The sequence below is a fragment of the Notamacropus eugenii genome, chromosome 2 (assembly GCF_028372415.1).
Source record: "Notamacropus eugenii isolate mMacEug1 chromosome 2, mMacEug1.pri_v2, whole genome shotgun sequence".
NCBI lineage: Eukaryota > Metazoa > Chordata > Mammalia > Diprotodontia > Macropodidae > Notamacropus > Notamacropus eugenii.
Genome location: NC_092873.1, coordinates 195,387,777 through 195,410,577, shown reverse-complemented (window position 1 = coordinate 195,410,577; position 22,801 = coordinate 195,387,777). Strand labels below are relative to the sequence as shown.

At 37.4% G+C, this 22,801-nt stretch overlaps 1 protein-coding gene across 1 annotated transcript in view; it reads left to right on the top strand.

The window, feature by feature from the left end:
• The window catches only part of HS3ST5 (heparan sulfate-glucosamine 3-sulfotransferase 5), a 319,751-nt gene that overhangs the window by 252,243 nt on the left and 44,707 nt on the right, over positions 1 to 22,801 (top strand). The gene's annotated exons all lie outside the window — the stretch shown is intronic.

Genomic DNA, 22,801 nt, shown 5'->3' with positions numbered 1-22,801 from the left:
ATTGTTAAATATGCTAGGTATATTACCTCTTTTGTTTTGAACATTCTTATATTTATTAATGCAACCTTAAAGAGAGCACATTTACCTTTTTAAGGAAGATACGTCATATTTTTCCATATTCAGCTTGTTGTCTACTAAACCATATAGGTCTTTTTCACATGAACTATGTGTTGTCAATATGGGTTTCTCTTATCCTGAATTTAGATAACTGAGTTTTTAACCCAAATGCAAAATCTTTCATTTGTCCCTGATAAATGAAATGGAATGCTACTACTTTGCAAACCTTAAAGACGTATAGAAATGTGAGGTCCTGAAAACAAATTATTACTATTAAGTTAGTAATAATAGTAATCCTTCTAATTTGGGCCCATCTTTCTAGCCAGTGTGGAAATCTCCAAGAACATAACTCTGTCATCAAGTATATGATATATTCCTTCCATATTTTTGGTCTACAAATGTACTAAGCTTGCCTTCTCTGTGTTTATTGATAGAGAGGTTGGCCAAGGTTTATCTTGTTGACAAACCACCAGCAACCGTTCTTTGCAGGTTAACATCAGTCTGTCAGTGAATATTCTTTTGTGTATTGTATGATTTTTCAACCAGCTCTGAATCTATCTAACTCTAGTATGTCCACACTTTCTATATACTTTCTCCAAACATTAGAGAACTCTAGATATATTGCATCTGTGATACTCTCCAATTTAATAGTACTTACTAGTAGTCTAGTAACCCTATTTAAAAAGGATTTAAGTCTGGCATGTTTTCCTTTTAAAGAACCTTTACTTACTCATAATGACTCATAATGATCTCTTTCTTTTTTTAAGCGTTTGTAAGTGCCCATTTGATAATCTGTTTTTAGAATTTTGCTGGGCATTCTGCTTCTAGTTTTCTGTTCTATAGTTTCTGGAGTCTGTCTTCTTTAGCTTAAAAAAAAAGCTATCTTCAATTTTCTGTTACTTCTCCTCCTCAAATATTATTAACAGCAGTTCTTTAAGTACACTTTTCCAAACAAACTCTTTCAGTGCCCTAGCATGTAATTCATTGTAGTGCCAACACAATATTCACAGTTTTCTACAGTGGCCATGAATATGCCAACACAGTTCTGAATCACAAAATACAACAGACTCTTCATGTGGAAGACAGAACCAAAACATTTGTTCAGACACCAGAAAGCCAAATCCATCATAATCTATACACAGTAACAATACAGAGGACAACACCAGCCCCAAGCCTTGCCCTGCTAGGCTTGCCACAAACCACAAACCAGCTCACTTAAACAAATCACAAGCAGGCTCCCTTAAACAAAATCACAAACAAGCTCTTTCACTCATGCTAGCCAGTTGCCTGCTTGCCTTATCCTTCCTAGCTCTGAGTGCTCTCACCAAATTCCCCTCACCTCTGCTCTGGCTCCAGCTATTCCTGTTTCACCCATCCTGCTCCAACCATTCAACAAATTCCTCCCACCACAGGCTCTGTATGACTCAGACTCATGTAACTCAGGCTTCTATGTGACCCAGGCAGGTCACAAGGGCCTATTAATGAATGGGAAAGATCTTCCCATTTAAATTACCATTACATTCATCTACTCACAAAGACTTGAACTCTTTTGAAGCACTTTATTTTATGTCATCTGTGCTAGATGGCATGGTGGATAGAGTATCAGACCTGGAGGCAGAAAAATTCATCATAATGAGTTCAAATCTGGTCTCAAACACTAGCTGTGTGATCCTAGTCAAATCACTTAACCCCATTTGCCTCAGTTTCCTCATCTGTAAAATGTTCTGGAGAAAGAAATGGAAAACCATTCCATTATCTTTGCCAAGAAAACCCAAATGGGGTCATGAAGAATTGAGCATGACTGAAAATGGCTGAACAACAGTTTTTGCTATCTTGAGTTTCAATTCCTTCTGACAATGTTTGTCCTGCCCTTTCCTTCTTCCTCCTTCATGGAGAAAATCAAAGCAGAATCAGAAACAAATAGAATTCCTTTCACTGAATTTTTGCTTAAATCAGAAAGAAAACATGAAGGCCCCATCTCAGCTGCTTGACCTTGGAAAGGCCTTTTACTCAATAGAAGCCTCATGATCCTCCTCTGTAAAATGGGGATATTCCTCTGAAAAATGAGAGGGCTGCTGTGACTACCGCTATTCTTTAACCATAAAGCAAATGCTAATTATCCCAAAGTCTCAGTAAAGCTTTTAACTTCAATAGCTTTCTGCCAATCATTTGTCCTTGTGTACGTGCTTTTCCTTTTATCTTTTGTATGTCATTTTTCAAATGTTTTTCAAATCTAGGGACAATATTTCTTTATATGCTCCCCAACAAACTTTTGTGATTATATTGTGAGAATTTTGTTACAACTTCCTCACTCCTACACACACACACACACACACACACACCTTTTTTCATCGTTTCCCCTTTCCATAAGTTGTACCCACAGATTTGTATTTTTTTCTCTAACCTTCCTGAAACCAGCTTTTCAGATGTGAGATATATGTTTGATTCTGTTCAGAATTACTTTTTCCCAAGGTTCTTGTCATTTCCATTTCACTGAACAGTTCTTCTTTGTTGATCAAAATTAAGTCTGAAGTGCCAGTTCCTTGCATTGCTTCCTCTACCTCCTGAGACATACGTGACCTCAGCAAAGCAAGTCAAAAATGTTTCCATTGCTCAGCTTTTAGCAAAATATGAACCTAAACTAATGTCCATGCTGGTGAAGTTCCCCTCCTTGTAGTTCTGTCTTGTTGCCCTTCCTGTTGGTGATTCATTGTGGAAAAATTTTATCATTATCTTCTGCTTAGTCAAGAGGTCTATGGTATATACTTACACCCCAACAATGATTTGTACTCCAATCATCCTTTCATGCTCAAAGTCATGGATTTACAGGTAAGTATATATCACCACCCTTTTGTCCAGTCTTCTTTTGGGAAGCAAAGGTTTTGTTTTTTTTCCTAAGAGACTAGGCCTCTCTATTGCTGCCAGGATAGCAGTACAAGGGCCACTCATGAGGTCAGAAATGTACCCTACTTTTGACTCCTATCATGTTTATAGTTCCTCAGGTATTTTTCATAAGAACCCTTAGGAAGACATTCTTCTTTCATGCTACATTTGTGCAGTTGGTATCCAGAATAAATCCAAGTTTCCAGAGTAAGTCCAAAATTAGATTGATCTCTATTAAATTTTATCATTTAACTACCAAAAGTTTGCATAAGAGTGTCTGAACCAACAAGAATTGTATTGGTTTCTTTTGCTGATTGCTGTACAAGTTTGACCTCATGGAAATACCTCTAGCTTTTGCTACATGGCATCGTGGTAAATCTGATCATGACAAAGATGACCCATGACTAAATGAGAAAAAGATTGCTACAAGAAGGCCTTCTGAATGTTGATATTGGCCTTAACTCATTTTATGACCTGGGGCAAATCACTTAATTTCCGACTGTCATGATTTTCTGATCTAATGATAACACTAAAATACTGTTTAGGGTTCTTGTGAGGCAAAATCTTATAAAAGTTATTGTAAAAGTATTTGTATTTGGACTACAAAGTCATGTGAAAATATTTAGTAGATTACAAATTTTATGTGTTACCTGTTATGCTGTATCAAGATAAATTTTCTGAACAATTGAGCTAATTTTAAATGAAAGAAGAAAATAATGCATGGAAATCTATTTTGAAAACCCTCAGTTATCTAGGATCAGTTATGTAGCTTGTGGGTTATCTCAGTCTTTTCCTCTTTTCTTCATCCTTTTAAGTATTTTGCCTGCTGAAATGTAAGATTAGATGTTATGGGTATTATCTTATGAAAGGAAGTGACATTCAAATGTATCCTTTTTTGGTATTTGTTAGCAGTTTTGGAACTGAAAATAAACTTAGGATTTGGCATCATCAGTAGATTACTACCATTGACAACACCTTTTAACAAAGATATTTGAAAACAAGCTATATTAACACCCACCAAACTGAGTGATGTTCCCAGAGGAGAAAAACTAAGTAAAGAAGTAAGACAATCCCAAAGGCATTCCTCATTCAGAGCTAAAATAAAAAGTCCCTTTATAGGAAAAGAAAAGAGTGAAATATTCCTACAAGATTTGCCTCCTTTTAGTTATAGCAAAAAAGTACATTTAGCCACACAACAGCACTTGGCTATGGGGTTTTTTTAATTCCCAGTAAAAAAAAAGTGACTTGGTGTTGTTTTTAACATGGCTTTCCTTGGAGGATGACCATAGAATTCTCAAGGAACTGAGAATTTACTATTCCATTTACATTCATACAATATTTTTACTTTAAGAGAAAAAAAATTACACATCTACCGTGTCATTTCTCTGTATGACTTCCCCACACAACAGATAAGGCATGTATTATTAGGAAAAGGAATGGAATAAGCATTATGTAGCATCCACTATGGACCTGGCACTGGACCATAAGTGTTTTACACAAATTATCTCATTTAATCTTCACAACAACTCTGGGAGCAAAGTGCTGTTTTATCCCCATTTTTAAAATTAAGGTAACTGAGGAAAACAAAGGTTTAGTGACTTGCCTAGGGTCATACAGCTAGGTGTCTGAGAACAGATATAAACTCAGGTTTTTCTGACTCCAGGCCCAGAGTTCCATATGCAGCAACATTATTATCCTCCAGTTGACAGAGGAAGAAAGTAGGGCACATAGAGGCCAGGTGATTTGCCCAAGGTAACAGAATTCATAACTGGGAGAACAGGAACCCGTGTCTCAAAACAGAAAGCTTGGTATCCTGCTATATTTCCTCTTGCTTGAGCTCCTATTTTCTTAAAAAATTAATTCCTTCTGAAATACAATACTAGGAAAGAGGTACGTTTTTTTAAAAAAATAATTCTTCTTTACAATAGGAGCAGACATCTTCCATGTCTGTTAGCTGTGAAATACTTCACATTTGCATTCCCTTCATACAGTCTTGTTCAGCTTTCTTCTGAGAGTTTGAAAGCTATTTTTTCCCCTTTGGGTAAAAATAAAGTTGCCTAAAATTACCCTAACTGAACAATCCAAACTTCAAGCTTATTGAACCCTTAAGCTATTCATCATATTACAGTTCAAAAGATGCCAGGCAATTATTTTACTCTTTAGTTTTCAGAAGAGAATTACTTATTGTTAATGAGAGCTGTAGGGCCAGCTCAAGTGTGGTGATAAGTTCAGAGCATGAAAGATCATATATCACCATAACCTTCCTAACCTTCTCTGTACCAAATGACAAACTGCTAGAAATAGCCTTTGGATCAGGTCACAAAGACACTAAAATACTTGTCCTTCAGAAGAGAACTCTGTTGAACTCAATATATCATTTACCAACTTCAGTCACTGTGACTTGCTTAAATGCTAAAAAAAGTATTTCAAATGTAAAGTAGGATCTTGAAAAAAAAAACCTCTCTTCAAATAGCTCAACTCATAAACTCATGCCATAAGTACATTTAGCATTTTTAATGCTTCATGAAATGGAGAAAAACGTTAGGGCATGTTATACCTCTGTATTCTATATTTACAAGCAATAGTTATAGCACCAACTGCCTTTGTGCAAATCATTATAATAGGAGCTTTATATAATGTAGCTCATACAGACTGTTTCTGGAAACCCTGTCAATGCTAAACCCATAAAGGAGAATGCATAGCACATCATGCAAATTACATGAAACTATATTAAAATAGGAGATGACTTGAAATCATTTGGCTATAACATCAAGCTCAGGCAGTGTCTATACAATGCAAGAAAGGTAAAAAAAATTCAGACAGCCTGCTTATTTTGTCTTTTTATTGCCAACTCTCTGGTTTTCTTGATATTTTTGTTTGTAGATAAATAGGTGTAACAATTCATCCATCCATCTATCCATAGATTAGTGCATGTTAATAATGGCTATGTGTATATGTATGTGTGTTTGAATTGTTTATGTGGACTGAGTTGTTCAGTGTGTTTCTTCTGTCATTGATGACAACAACAAATCATGATGATGGACAAAGTTAAAAAGACCAAATCTGATCTCTTATATAGATCCTCCCCACCAAGCATTCAGTAGACTGTTATATACCAATCAAGAGGTCAATTGTTGAAGTTCAACGAGTTTTAAGAAGATTCATAGAATTCAATTTTCTATATCTCCTCAAATGTTCCTTTTTCTTTCTTAGGTAGAAATATTTGAAGAGGAATAAAAGGGAGAACCACACTGACTCTTATAGATGATAGGTTGGAGAGAAGAGATCTATTGCTGCACATTTCCCAGGAGGTAGTTCATTTATAGCAGACAAGGAAAATCCTTCATGATATATTCTGAACAAAAGCCTACAGAATTGTTTGAAGGTTGACAATGGAGATGAACAGAAGGAAAAAGGGGGCCAAGGTGCTGGTGCGTGTTCAAGTATTTATACAATTGAAGTCTCCAGCATTAGCTTTCCAATCCTGTAATGTGGGCATTCCCCAGTGGTCTATTCTTGGCCTTCTTGTCTTCTTACCTCACTCCCTGAGCGATCTTATTCAGAATCACAGAATTTCAGGAGAACATACCTCAGCAGCCGTCTAGTCCAACTTATACTTGAAAGGAATACCCACCATAAGATACCCAGCAAATAGTCTCTGAGATTATCTCCAGTTCCAACTGAATATAGCTTGTTTTTAACACCTCCCTCAATTAGATGGAGCTCTTTCAGAGTAAGGAATGTTACTGCCTTTCTTTGCATTCAGAGAGCTCAACACAGCATCTAAAATATAATGGATGCTGAATAAATGTTTGATGACTTGACATTAGTTCTCTGAAGACTTCCTTCTAAAGAAGCCTACTCCCCTTGTGTAGAGATTTAATTCTTAGAAAGTTCCTCCTGACATTTTCATTTCTGTAGCTTCAGCCACCACCTTTTACAAATGATTCCCAACTTTGTTTCTTTCCTCTAGATCTCTCTTTTGAGTCCCAGAACTGTATATTTGGTTGGCAATAGGGTATTTCAACCTAGATATCTCACAAGTGCCATGAGCTAAAAACATTTTTTTAACAAATTGACAAAACTAGTTCATTGCCTTCAGTATGCTCCTCTTTCTGGTTTCACCATTTCTGTTTGTGATATCACTATTTGGGTGCTCCTACCCTTGTGGGGATATTGAGTCTTCCCTCTCCCTCTTCTCTCATAACCTACATCTCTACCATCTCTCCTGAATCATCCACTTTTCTCTGTTACTACCACCACCACCACCAAGTTCACAGAGGTAATAACTTATTGTCACCTGCCTAGGTTAATGCAAAAATTTCTTTTCAAATCTTCCTTACCTCCACTCTTTTACTCTCCAAACCTATCCTTTACCCCTCTGCCAGAAAAATCTTTTCTTTACACCTAGATCTGTCCATGTTCTTTGTTCTTCAGTGGTCCGCTAATGCCTACAGAGTAATGTTCAAACCCTTTTTTTGGAGGGCTGGTGTTCAAGGCCTTTCAGAATCACATGCTAATTTTCCTTTCCAGCTTTACTCTGTATGACTTCCTTCCACATCCTCTGTATTCCAAAGAAACTAAATGACTATCTCCTGCTCCCCTAAAATATGCACTGTCATCACAATCCTTTGTGTTTTTTCTCAGGCTCACCCTTCTTCCTATAATGACCTCTTTCTCTTTGCCTTTTAAATTCCTACCTCTCCTTTAAATTTCCACTCAAATGCTTCCTCCTCTGGGAGGGAGCTTTCCCTAACCCCATAGGGAGGTTAATGGTCTTCTCCCTCAGACCTCTCATATACTCTCCGATGTATTTTTGTAATATTTTTATTTTGTATATTTGTTTTGTTCCATTGGCATAAAACTTGGCTGTGAGCCCCTTGAAGAAAGGGACATTGTAAGTCCCCTATTTCCTAAAACAGTACTCTGTATGCATTTGGTATTTAATAAATGTTTGCTTTTGGTAATGATATGAGCTAAGTTGAGCCATTGGCTTGCATCTCATTGTTCCTTTATTTTAAGTAGTCTGAATATATCTTTCTTAACTCTGCTTAGCTCTATTATTGTTAAGGTACTGTTCTTGCCGGGAGTTTTTTGGACTGGACTTAGGATTTTTTTATGTACTGCCCAATGAGGAAGCTTGTTCTACCAATTATTCAATTAATTAGTGAATCAACAAGCTTGTACTACCAACGAGCAAATATGACTAATGTCCATGGACAATTGTTCCAGTGAGAGTTGCATGGGGCACTGAGATATTAAGTAACTTGAACATAGTCATACAAGTCAGTATGTGTCAAAGGTACAACTTGAACCCACCACATCTTCCTGACTCCAAAGTCATCTCTCTACCACTAAACCATGGCTAGTTCAACTTTTATTGTTGTTACTACATGGAGATAATTCTATGACTCTTTCTCATAGTTGTAACACATGAAAATTTGGCACAGGTCATTCTGAGTCAATGTAGTCAGGTCAATATAGTCAGATTTTCCAAATGCATAAAAAGATATAAGCACCCCACTTCATCACAGAGAGTAGCAAACCTCTCAGCCTGTCCTCCAGCACACAGAAAAGTAAAAGAGCCAGGTGAGGGTGGCCTCACCTCTCTCGTGAGAACATACTGATCCACCACCTTTCTGAACATCAGAAAAGCTGAACTGTACAGGAAAGGCCCTGGGCAAACTAGTACTATATGTTTAGAACCAGGAGTCCATATTAAAGTCAGAGCCATGCCAAGTAACTTCACTAAACCTGATGTGTTCTTGAGAATGACTAGGTTACAAAGGGCACCAGTGTTTCTGATTGCTCTAAGGGCTTCCCTGAAATATGGTACAAAGTTGTAGTCTGGGAATGCAAGCAAAACTTTGCCAAAAGTATTTCCCCTAGGTTCATGCCTCCTCTAAATACTGTCACCAAACCCTATTGAGAAGTTACTACCCCACCTTTTGGAGGTTCCCAAGTACTACAGGGGCTACTTGAATAAAAGCTAGACTTGTGACTTGCCTTTTTAGCTTCAAGCATTTGGGACAGATCCTGAATAGAGTCTATGGTTTTATATGATGTTCTAGTCAGGGGTGGGGAATCTGTGGCCTCAAGGCCACATGTGGCCCTCTAGGTCCTTGGGTACAACCTTTTGACTGAGTTCAAGTTTTACAGAACAAGTCCTTTTATTAAGGGGATTTGTTCTGTGAAGTTTTGATTCATTCAAATGGCCAAAGGCTTTATTCTGTGAGGTTTGGATTCATTCAAAGGGCCATACTTGAGTACCTTGAGGGCCACATGTGACCTTGAGGCCACAAGTTTCCCACCACTATCCTAGACCATAAAACGTATTTAATCCAGACAAGAAAAACCATTAAAATGAGTTTATTGATTTTTACAGTACTCCTCTAAAAGGTGTTGAATAAGAAAAGTAGGCCTAATTTCTTCACATAACTCAGTTGCTTATTAGAAACTTTAAAAGCATAAGGAAATCTAATCTTACATTCCAACAGGTAATATGCTGGTAACTTACTATGACAGAATCCTCAGGATACATATTGTAGGAAAACCTCCTTATGATAAGATCCTTTTTCAGAACTTCAGTACTTTCATAGAAGTATTTCCAAATGTCATAGAATAAGATCTAACATAAGCCTACACTACAAGGAATTCACCTCTATAGGAAACAGTTAAAAGATCCCAGTAAAGGACTTACGTTTCTGCAACGAAACATTAAAACTATAATCTTTTTTTAAAAACTCATTTTGTTCTACCCCCCTCATTTCACAAATGACTTAAAGCAACTTGCCCCAATCCTTATGGTTAGTGAGTGGCATTCAAGATTAAAATCTGGATCTCCTGACTCCCAGTAGTATTATTTATACGACCCAACCATAGAGCCACAGAATTTCAGCACTTGGACAGAACCTGAGAAGCCATCTACACCTGAAAAGGGATCCTTTCTATAATGTATCTGAAAAGTGGCCTTCTAGTGACCCTGTGAAAAACTTATCAACAGCTACACTATGTACTGATCACCTGTCATTTTCTTGGGAAGGAAGGGAGAAAAGAAGGAGAAAAGGAGGGAAGGAAGGAAGATAGGCATTTATTAAGCATTTACTGTGTGTCAATCACTGTGCTAAGAACTTTACAAATATGATCTCATTTGAGCTTCACAGCAATGCTGGGAAGTAAGTAATATTAATTCCCATTTTACAGTTGAGGAAACTGAAGCAGGCAGAGGTTAAGTGACTTGCCCAGAGTCACATAGACAGTAAGTGTCTCAAGTCATATTTGAACTCTGGTCTTCTTGACTCCAGGCTTAGTGTTCTATCCACTGTGCCACCTAGCTGCCTAGCTCCAAGACAGGAATGCCTAGAAAAATACAAAAAAGAGACAGTGGGATCCAGGAGGAAAAGCCCTGCACTTAGAGTCTTTCACCACCATTTACTAGCCCAGGGATCTTTAGCATATCATTTAAACATTTTAAGACTCAGTTTCCTCGTCCATAAATGAAAAACCTAACATTTTATAGCCAAAGAGTTGACAAGTCTATTTTAGGCTGGTGACTAGCTTAGGAAATTGAATTTTAGTGATGCAAAATTATGAAATTGCTTCTTTAATCCATAAAAAACTCTATAGCTTTTTGCTAGGGAATCTGTCTAATCCCAAACTGAAATTTCACGGTACAAATAGTCATAGAAGATTTTTCTTTGATCAGTCAACCTAAAAACATTTATTAAATGCCTATTGTTGTGCCCTTCCCAGAAATCATTGAATTCATTCTAGTTTATTAAAATCAGGACATAATTGTCATAGTTTATATGGTTTCCTTGCCACCTTATTCAAGTGCATTTTCTTTCCTTCTTAGTCTCTGCTCATATTTTTTTTTTTTTCCAGCACAGTACAGTATGTCAGAGATTTTGGAGAGAAACCAGACAGTTACTAGACCCACATGTTCCTCTGTATTGGTCAGGATAATAGGAAAGCATAATGGGAGATGCCCCCAAAAATTAGAATGATAAAGAGAAACATGATTTGGGTGTTATGGTGGAGTTAACGGAGTTATGTTTGAGGAAACTCACTAAAAGAAACTTACAACAAAAACCCAGGGGTCCTCAGAAAGGAAAGAATTGTGGTTTTTTAATTGATAGAGGCTAAACTGATCTTATAGAATGTCCATATAATGTGTGAGAAGCAAAGGAACAAAAATGAAACATTTTTCTAATCCTCTGTTTTTGCAAAGTGAAAGAGCTAAATACTAAGTACAACACTACTGACCATTCTGGAAGATGAATTCTTTATCTCACATCATAGGCAGTACGGAAAGTAACCATTTCATGATTGACTAACCTGGTAAATGACAACTGAGTAAGTATTGTATTTTTCTCCTTGGCTCCTTTGTTCCTTGGTATTTTTTCTTTAGACTAAAAGTACCATAAATCTCAAATTCTACCCTCATTCCTGCCAACTATGAACTATGCAAATGCCCAGGCCTCAAAAGAGAATGAGTGCTCTGTACCAGAACGTTTAAGGAGAACAAAAAGCCCTGATTTTTCACTCCTTTGCTCATGACCCTAAAATGGCCCTTGATTGTCTACTGTAGCTAGATTCAACCTCCCAATCTGGCTTTCAAGAAGGTTTTCCACAATCTAGCCCCACTCTATCTTCCTAGCCTAACTCCCAGTGTGCTAAGATGTATTATCCCTTCCTGTTGAGGTTTCTTCTTTTTTCTCTATACACACTGTCCTCAATCTTACCTCTAAGTATGTGCTTGAACTTCTCTACAAGCCTGAAATATCTTCTTCCTTTCCTTTTATTTCTGCAATTATTAATAAAAATAATAGCTCAGGTTTACATAGCACTCCACATACCTTGTCTCATTTCTTTCTCTTCACCCTATTAAGGTGGTAATGAAAGTATTATTATCCCCATTATACAAATGAGGAAACTAAGGCTCAGAGAGATTAAATTGAACCTTGTCTAATGTCTAATAACTGTTAACTGGCGTCACCCAAAATGGTGTTTTCACCATAACATAGTTGCCTCCCTTATCTTCCCTCAATTCTTAGCTATTCCATGGATCTATCAGCCTCAATTTCATCTTTAAATTACCGATAACAGCTCTTCCCTCCCAGGTTTGTTGTGAGGATCATATGAGATGATATATGTAAAGAGCTTTGCAAACCTTAAAACACTAGTAAATATTAGCTAATTTATTATTAATTGCTCTAATATTGTTTTATAGAGTTTAGTTTCATATTTAGTTTTGTGAGCTTTTTTGAGAGCATGGATACTGTTTATGCCAGTTCTAAGTATCTTATAAAGGACCTTGCACAATCCATGGTATATCATTCTCAACTTCAAGGATCTGTGCTTTTGTTGGTGTGAATGCTTCTTCTGCCATCACAAGCCAGGGATGTTCCCTGAGCCTGAGTTAACAGGCTTCTGGCTGTGGCTGAAAAACCCTTCCCTTTGGGGTCAGCCTGGTGAGGAATTTTTCCCAAATGTGTCTCAACTGTTCCTTAAATAATCCACAGGCATCTAGGTAGCACAATGAATAGAGCATAGGGTTTGGAATCAAAAAGATTCACCTTTGTCACTTATGACTCAAGTCTAGTTGTCTTTCAACTAGCTTACATTGATAGTCTTGGGATAAGTATTACAAGGAATTATCCCTATTTTACTCATGAGGAAATGAAATATGTAAAGATGAAATAATCTGCCCATGGTTGTGCACTTAGTAAGTGACAAAGTCAGACTGCAAACACAGACCTTCTTGACTCAAGTCTAGCTGGCACTCTGTCCACTATAACACAAAAAAGAAAATGTTGTTACCTCCTGCTCTTCTCCCCTGGTTGTCTTCCCTAGGAAGAAGAACATATGTTATACTTTAAGGGACCCATTGTGGTAATAGTATTTGCTTTTTCATTTTGCAGAAAAGGAGAGAGGGAGAAAAATGATGTGGGAATGTTTTTTCTAAATTCTCAAAAAGGTAGAGTGAGATGGAGAAACCTCAAGGGAGGAAAAATATCTTAGTAAATACAATAATGCCTGCTTAAGTCCCTTGCTCAATTCTAATACATAACATACGTACATGCTGAGAATTATATCTGATATTCCCAGCTGGTCTCTTAAGGTCCTTTCCAGTGCACCATGTCTATGTTCCATGCTCTTTTTAAAGTACACTTTGTGAAATGCCCTTTTATTGATGTGCCATCTGTTGACCTCCACATTTAACTACCATAAACATGGGGTAAGTTTAGCAGCATGAACAGCGCACTTATGCAGTTTGTGTCTTCTTTGGTCATTTTTCTTCAAAGAAATCATTTACAAGCCATTTCCTTTTCCTTCCTGGTTTATTTTAGGTATATAGATGATATTGCAGCTTGCTTTCAGAGTACCAAATGTTGGCATTCAACTTTTTCATAAAATATAAAATGTCAAGATTTATAATTACTATTAAGAAATGGGGCTTAATCTAATTCTGGGTAAGGAAAACTTTGCGAAGAAGGCCCTGCAGCAGACCTAGGAAAATTCTTCCCACAAATCCCTTCCTCTTTCTTTAGTCTGAGCACTGCTGACTATATAAGCAATAGTGCCTGTGAATGCCATTAAAAAAATGAATATATATTTTTGAACCTACTACATGAAGTATGTGGATGGAGGCATATATAAAGCATGTCCTGCCCAAGTAAAGAGACTTCAAGTGCAGGTCCAGAGATTGATTGTTTGTCTGCCATCTGATGAGCTAGCTAAGTTCAAAGAGGTTAATTACAAGAAACCATCAGGTGATTAATTTTTTTTAGGTACAAGAATCTTCACTGATCAAAGGAGTATCTACACTAAAGAATTCATAGCTCCTTGAAATTTTCAAGCAGATATATTTTCTAAAATGCATTTTGAATTTTGAAAAATTCATGATATACTTGGTAGGAGCTCTTCATTCACTGATAGAAATCAAAACCTTTCTCCCATCTTCTCATCTTATATGATTCTTGTCCATGATTTTCTCTGAATTATCCATGGAATATCTTCACAGTTTTCTAGTTCTTCCACTTGTTCCTTTATTTTCTCAAGGATGCCAAGGTACTACTCAGGCTGTCTCTATCTCTTATTTCTCCTCAATACATGACTGATCCACCTTCTCTTCTAGACCTACATATGCTTAGAAATGTTTTATACCCCATTTCTGATATGTAAACATTATGGGTAATGTTTTGCCACCCAAGTCTACCCACCAAGTAATCTGATTTTTTGGAGATCACAATTTTCTATAACATATGTCTGTAGAGGTTCCTGTAGAATATATTGGTATTAAAGAGATATTTTTTTGCAGTGGTGAAATGCATAATGGTTTCCTCAGTTCAGTGCAGTCTGATCTTTTTCTGATCCCTTGTGGGCCCAGCTCACTATGCATTTGCACCACTGTCTAAGACACACATATCAGTGGACTGTTGCAAAAGGTTGCACAGTCAGTAATGTGTTTTAATACCTCCTTTGTTTTTTCTGGGTAATGATAACCGTAACCATAACTAGCATTTCTGTGATGCCTGAAGATTCGCAAAGCACTTTACAAATATACCTCATTTTTATCTTTACAAGAATTCTGAAAGGTAGATGCTGTTTTATCTTCATTTTGCAGTTGAGGAAATTGAGGCAAACAGAGAGGTTAAGTGACTTGCCCAGGGTCATGAAGACAGTGTCTAAGACCATATTTGAACTCCTGTCTTCCTGACTCCAGGTTCAGCACTTTAGCCACTGTTCCACTTAGCCAAGAAAGCCTTCTGTTGTTTGCACTTCATGCACAACTGCTTTCCTGTGTGTCACCTGGTTCAGCGTTAGTACCCAGGAAATCACTGAACAAAGCTGTCACAGGGTTACTTCTGTCACATAGTTTTGTCTAATGCTGGTGCACATGCAAGAAGTGCCTTCAAGACTGCATTTTGTTTTCTTCAAATCAATAAGCAACAAATACCACAAGATTCCATTTTCTATATACCTTTAAATTAGTTAAGGGATTACGAAGATAAGTTTCCTTTAGAAAATTACTTTTGAAAGCCTGTCTTTTCCTTTCTTGTCTTATTTTTTCATAAAGATAACCTAGAGCAAGCATCCTCATAAAGATTTTATACAGTTTAGAAAGTCAGCGTATGGGTCAGTAGTTGCTTATTTTTGGCACAAAGTATCATTTATCATCTTTTCCATTCCCTTGAAATAATCTTGGCTTTTCAAATATTTTGAGACTATTAAGGTGACAACATACTCAGATTTCCCTGTGTACCTTTAATTTTTTTTTTTCTGTCAGGGATGATTATTTCCTGGATGTTCTAAACTAAGTTCACACTTTTTTCCTGATTTCTTTTTCCTAAGGGTCATTCTCACTTCTTTGCGTAGTATATGGTATTGGAGTAAGAAAAATCCAAATGATGTTTCTCCATTATTTCTGCTCATAATAGATTATTATGTAAATCCCAGTAGACTTATTTCATTTTTTTAACTGATTATCGATTTTTATCTACAAATGCTCTTGATGATAATATACCAAGCTCTCTCTAGTCTCCTTTCTCAACAGGTATATTTTTTGGTTAGTCTGTTAGGGTATTGTGAATTATATTCTGTTGTTGCTGCTACGTTGTGCTTTGCTTGTAGCCTAGCTCCCACCTCTGAACATGTCTACTTTGAAAATTACCCTACGTTTAATGACCATTTTGGGTCAATAGCTATTCAAAGCCACAGTTTGCAACCCCTACCAATGTCTCATTACTGGATCAACCAGAAGATATGTTAGCTAAAAGCAAAAAAAAAAAAAAAAACATAGCAAAGTAGACAAGAAAAATGTTCCCATAAATGTAGGAGTATATTTACCTACAAAGTACCAGGTTACCACGAAGAGGGAACATGCATAGGGCTAACATCTGGCCAGGAATCATGCAAAGAAAAGGTCAGTTGTGGGGAAGAGGGCAATTTGTGCCCTCCCTTAGATCTCAGCATCTGGGAGGCTGACAGTTGCTGCTTCCTCAGCATCTGGGAGGGTGACACTTGCTGCTTCCTCTGTTGTTGTCCACTGCTGCCAACCATTGACCATTTGCTGAATTGCAGCTGAAGTTTTTCAATTCTTTTGTGATGCAGTCCCAGAGTACTACCCAGCCATCTAGCAGTGGTCTTCAGACTTAAATTTGTCTTTTAAACTCCTTTGCTTCTTTCTGAGCTTCCATTCTATGAGTAGACTCTATTATAAGACTTAGGGTGAATATATCCCTTTCAGTTCTCATCATGCCCTTCTCATTGACCTGCATCCCTCCAGATCAATTCAGAGCTTTGCTTAGTTAGACTACCGAGGCAAGTGGAAAGAACATCGTTTAGTCTTACTTACCTACAGGCACCAAAATGACCTTTCTTCTTTCATGCAAATAAATGTGTAGTCTTCGACCTATTGTTGCCTTTGGGTAAAACGTCTTTCAGCTTGGCAAGAAAATAAAGAACTTGCAGGCAGAGGCAATCTCTGGGTTCTTTTGATCTTATAGTAACTGTTTTACATGACTTAAATGTCTTTGGGAAATACTGAAGGAGTCAGAGTCTGCTTTCATCAATTTCCCAATTCTTAAAGTCATCATATTATTTAAGCAGGTCAGTTAGAACCTGCTTTTATTGTAGATAATGCCTTCTCATCCTGATTCTTTACTTTGGCTTGGTACCATATCAGTGATCTAACTGCACTTTGGCAACTATACTTATAACAAGATGCTTCCTTTTTGTTAATCTGTAATAAGTGTCATTTTTCATGGTGTTGTTACATCTTTACTATATACAAGACCTCCTGGATTACCTATCAAGAAAATCTGCTGTATTGGATGTGTGTGGGGGGGGGGGGAGAGGGCGGGAGGGGAGGTGTGTTATGGGGGAGGAGAGTTCAGACCTGTGATTTATTCAGTATGAGGACATCTCCTAGTATGACAGTTCTCTCCATTAATGCAGATTCTCTCCATTAATGCAGATCTTCAAATAGTCTATAATGTCTGGTTTTAGAGAGTTGCCTTGGAGCATTGAGTAGTTAAGGGACTTGCCCATGGTCACACTATGATTATTTTCTTTGTATTTTGGTGGTGATCTAATGGAAGCACTTTTGCTTGGCTTATTGTTTGTCTTTGCTTTTAGAGTAAGGTCTTTCATCAAACCAAGGAATGATAATCATCCCATTGACATTAGACAAGGTGCTCACTTTGTTGACATAAACCTGAGTAGTTTTATACTTCATTGGAAAGCCATAAGAACAATGACCATATCACTTACACAAGCATGCTCACAGAATTGTTAAGAAAATGTCCTTAATAATTAAGCTTTACCGGTCTTCCAGACATAGCCAGAAACTACTTGAATGAAGGTAATAAAAGGCTCAAAAATTGAGCAGTAGTGTTAATAAGACCATTTGGAATTAGTGAACAACTATATGCAAAGAGAAAAAGATCAGGATTGATATTTATTAATAGAATTTTAAAATTCGGTAGGCATTTTTTCCTTGTAAAGGAATACATGAGCATTGGCATATAGATTTGGCATTGGAAAGTACCTTAAAAGTCATATACTTCATCCCACTCCACCCCCATTTTTCATTTTAGGAACTGAGGCCAAGAAAAGATTGCGTCTTTTGCAAGGTCATGCAATTGGTAAATGTCTAAGGTGGGATTTGAATGCAGGTGTTCTGGGTTCTCTGTCCACTATACCATTAGCCATTCAACCAGATGCTCTAAGACTCTCAAAAGTGACACTACCTGCTTATTAATACATATTCAAAATAGAGCTTAACATATCAAAGAAAGTCAGTACTTTCTTTGTGAATTTCAGTTGATTGGCTAGGTCTCATGGTTAGAATTACAGAGTAAGTCAATCTTCTGCTTCATAGCTGGTCTACAGAAAGCTCTAAGTTGAGCCCCTGAAAACCAGACACTCAATTGGTTTAAGGGTCAGTATAAGTCTTTGGAACCACCGGAGAGTTGTCCTAGGAGGTTTAAGCCTAACAACATCCGAAGGCTCATAATACATCCCTGACTCAAATGTTCAGTAATTCTCAGAGTAGACAATTAATTAGAATAATAGAATGGAACCTACCTAAGCAGAAGGAAATAAGTATTTATCAAGGGTTTCCTATGTGCCAAGCACTATGCTAAGCCATTTACAAATACCATCTCATTTGATCCTCACAACAACCAAGAGAAATAGATGTTTTTGTTATTCCTGTTTTACAGTTAAGGAAACTGAAGCAGACAGAGGTTAAATGAATTACCAGGGACACACAGCCATTTCCTAAAGCCAAATTGAAATTCAGGTCTTTCTGATTCCAGGTTCAGCACTCTATCCACTCTGCCACCTAGCTGTCTCTAGGGATAAGACCGTGACACCTTCTCAAGCTACAGAGACAATTCTGCAGTGCATCAAACCAGGTTCAGGGCCTTCTCCAACTGCCAAGCTCAGGCAGCCTGTTTTAAGACAAGACTTTACCCCCCAACTACTTCTAGCTTCCAGCAACCACCTTATCCTCTTTTGGTTCTTTTCTTGACAAACCCCAACCCTAGATTATCACTACCATTTGCCTCCTTCACTCCTATTCAGAGTGCTACAGAATCGAGCTAAAGGAAATCGTAAAGCCAATCCACTACAAATTTGTATTATCTAATTTCACTTGGCCCCAGACTGATAAAGCAATCCTTCTTACCCCACCCTGGTCAGTTCACTAGCTTTTTCTCAACAATGACTGTTAAACCTTCCCATCTCTCCTCAAGCCTTCCATGGCAACACCTCCCTTCTCTCTTTTTGCTGAGAACTTCAGTGCATCCTTAAATGAAAAATAATGAGACCAGTCCCTAAGACTTCCTCTCTTTCTCCCCTTTGACTTAGTTTAATTCATGCAGACATCCTCCCTCATTATATCTTAGTTCACTCTGGTCTCAGAGAGGTACCTGTTCTTGTCAAGGCCAACACCTCTATATGCATCCTTGATCCTATCTATTTCTGTCTTTTCCAACAGATTGCCCACTGTCATCCACACACTCTCTTTCAGCTTCAATCTTTCCTTATCTAAGAGCTGATTCCCTTCTGCCTACATCTCTGTCTCCCCTATCCTTAAAAATCCTCACTTAATCCCACCATCCTAGCATATCATCCTATATTTCTCCTCTCCTAAATTAAACTAAGCGAGAAAGTCTTCTATACTTAGTGTCTTAACTTCCTCTCTTCTCTCTCACTTGTAAACCCTCTTCAGTCTGCTTTCTGACCTCATCATTCAATTTAAAACTGCTCTCCCAAAAGTTAGTAACAACTTCTGAATTGCCAAATTGAATAGCCTCTTCTCAGTCCTCATCTTTCTTGACCTTTCTGCACCATTGGACACTAGTGATCACCTCTCTCTTTGGATACTCTCTCTTCTCTGGGTCTCTATTGCATTGTTGTGTCCTGGATCTCCTCCTACACATGTGATCATTCTTCATCCATGTCATGCCCACTAAACACTGTGGATATAAATAAAGGTTAAAAAAACTGTCCCTGCCCTTGAGGATCTCATACTCTGGCAGTAGAGGCAATATGTAAAAACCAAAGATAAAATATACAAACAATGTAAATGAAAGGTAATTTCAGAGAGAAGGGACTGACAGTGGGGAATAGGGCAGTGAAAGGAGTGGAGTGGCTTCCTAACAAAAAGGTGGGGGTTTGATCTGAAACTCAAAAGAGTTTGGGAAAATTAAGACTTGAATGATGGGAATAAGAATATTCTAGAAATGGAGAATGCCCAATGCAAGGATGAATTCGAAGCATGGGGGATATGTACACACACACGCGCACACACACATACACACACATACACACAACTCTAATGTAAATGTGTGTATGATGTTTTGAAGTAGAAATGACAAAATTTTAGAAATGGATTCTATATGTCAGGTGAGTGAAAATAAGGGATTATGGATGGTACCTCAAGGTTCCAAGCCTGGATAGGGAAATTAAGGAGAAGGGTGGTAAGGGAGTAGACAATGACTTCTATTTTGAACATGTTGAATTTGAGCTGTCTACAGAAAATCCAGTTCAAAATGTCCATAATGCAGTTGGTGATGTGTGACAATAGCTCAAGAAAAAGACTAGGAATAGATATATCTCTATTTCTGTCCACTGGGAATCATCTCCATATAAAGAATAATTAAGCATATGGGAGCTGATAAGATGACCAAGACATATAGTGTAGAGATAAAAGGGAAGAGGACCCAGGATAAAACTTTGGGGGACACACACAGTTAGTGGGCATAACATATGGATGAACTAGGAGGTGATCCAGGAGATAGCAGTGTGATGGAGACCCAGAGAAGAGAGAGCATAGTGAATACCTAATAAAACTTCTTGCTTTTTGTGCTATTTTAAAATATGTTTTATTGATAACTTTTGGCTTGATGTTTTTTTCTTCATCACCATAGTTTCCTCCAGTACTTCTTCCCCACCTTTCCTCGAGAGCTATCCCATGTAACAAATATTTGTTTTTAAAAAGAAAAATAAGAGGCAAAAATCAGTGTAACTGATCAATACTTTAAAATGGTCTGAAAATTCATACAATATAATACATGCCTTTTGATGAACAATGATTAAATTCTAACTTGGCCATCTCTTAGCTCTGTGACTTTAAGCTAGTCACTTAAACTCTTTGAAACTTGGTTTCCTCCTTTGTAAAAAAGGAGTTGGTTTAGATTAATTCCAAATTCTCTTTCACTTCAAAATCTTGTGACACTGAACAACTGGTCTATTTACTCCCAGTTGATTGCTATTTCCACTATGCCAGACACAGCCTCTCAGTGTGTTGAAGTCATGAAATTGGGTGGGATTTCTGCCGAATCTTCAAAGATAGAATTTGAGAAGAAGTTCTACATCCTCTGACCTTTCTATCACAAAAAAGTGCTGTACATTCTGGAAAACTCCATGATGAAATAGTAGACTACTAGAACTGTTTGGTTTCTAGACTATAATAGCTTTGGTCTATATCTAGCCTCTACTATACCCTGTTCCCTGTATTTCATCACCTGCACTCCAGTTCTCTCTTACATGTATCTGAAATATCAAAGCAGTGTGAGGCTAATTCTGGAGACACTCCAGGTAACAGCATCTACTCTCAGGTCTTCCGCATTCCTAGTCCAAAGTTCAGAAGCCTTAGAAATGACATGCATTCTAGGTCTTATTAAGCACTTAGGTGAAGTGGTCATGTGATTCATAGGACCTCACAGTCAGTAACTCAGTAGTTTCATCAGGATAGTCAAAGGATTCAATAATTCAATTCAACAAATATTTCTTAAGCTTCTGATATTTACCAGGTACTCACACAAAACCAAAATCAGCTCCTCAAAGAGCTTGTGTTCTGTACAAGACCAGAGAGGAACAAACACACAGATAAATGCAAAATATGGGTAGCATACATTCTTCATTCAAAGTCATTTCAGAAGAGAATTAGCAACTGAGAGGAATTCTCAACTGAGGAAAAGTCTCAAATAAAATGCGGTACTTGGAGTGGGAGAGGTCAGTCTTCATGCTGTACCTTAATAGGATTCCTCTTGTACAGTTTATTGATTTCTGGACATGGAGAAGGAAAACTTAAAGTTTTCCAAATATGGTGGACATTGTGTCAAGGCATAGAAGAAGGAGATAGAATGTTCCATGTAGGTGACAGCAAGTAGTCTCATTTTGCTTCAACTTAAGGAAATGAGGGAAAGTAAGTGAAATCAATCCAGAGAGAGCAGGTGGTACCAGATTGTGAGGGGTTTTAGATATCAAAGAGAGAATTTTTGTATTTTCTCATAGAGGCAATGGGGAGTCACTGAACTTCATGATCCAGGGGGAATATGGTCAGACACAGTCATATTGGTGCTTTAGGACTGCCTGTTCGGCAGCTGAGTGGACAGTGGATTGTAGCAAATAGAAAAGTAGAGTCTGGGAGGCTGTTAAGAGGGCAACTTAAAAAATCTGGCAGTGGAGCTTGAACATTATGTATTGTCTCAGTCATTTTGCCTTATGTTATGATGTTCTACTTTAAAATATCCTTCCGTTTACTTCCAAAGAAAATGAAGCTTTTGAAGACAGGGACTGTTTTTCATTTTGCTTTGTATCTCCAGAATCCTTGCACATAGTAAGTAGTTTATACATGTTTGCTATTGTCAATAGTTCAAATAAATCTAATGTGTTAGATGTATGCTACATTGATAAAGATACTGTTTATTCTACTCTCTAATGTGACGCCCAACCCAGGGTCATGTTTATATGTACTCTTAAATCATTTGACAATGAGGTCTGGCCTGTGACTAGGTTGACTGCACTTGGGAAAGTCATGGATGGGGGGTGAGAGGGAAGGAAGTGTTCATGTGAATGCATGTGTCTGTGGTCCATGTCCTTGGTGGACACACTTGGATATATGATCTCCTCAGTTATTTTCTAAGTGATTATCTTAAATCAAAAGATGATGGCAATAGTGGTTTGCAATGTCAGAACCCTTCACTTTAAATAAAACAGTAGCTGAACCCTTCCAATAAAAATCTTTTTAAATGGTTTTTTTAAATACTTACTACTAATAGTACCAGACTACAAAGAGCTGATTTTAAAATGCAGCCTATCTTCAGATCAGTTTATACTGGATCTAACAATATTAAAAAGAGCCTACTTAGTGAGATGAATGTGACTGTTTGCTATCAGTGAGTGTTTTATAATTGGAAACAAAATTGGATCCAATAATTCACCATGTAAGATACTTGACAACAATTTTCGTTGTTTTTTTTTTTCTTTTGCTTACATATGCCAGTGTTTTTGGAGGTTGTTTCAGTTCATCACGATTTTCGCTAAGGAAAAAAAGTTAGAA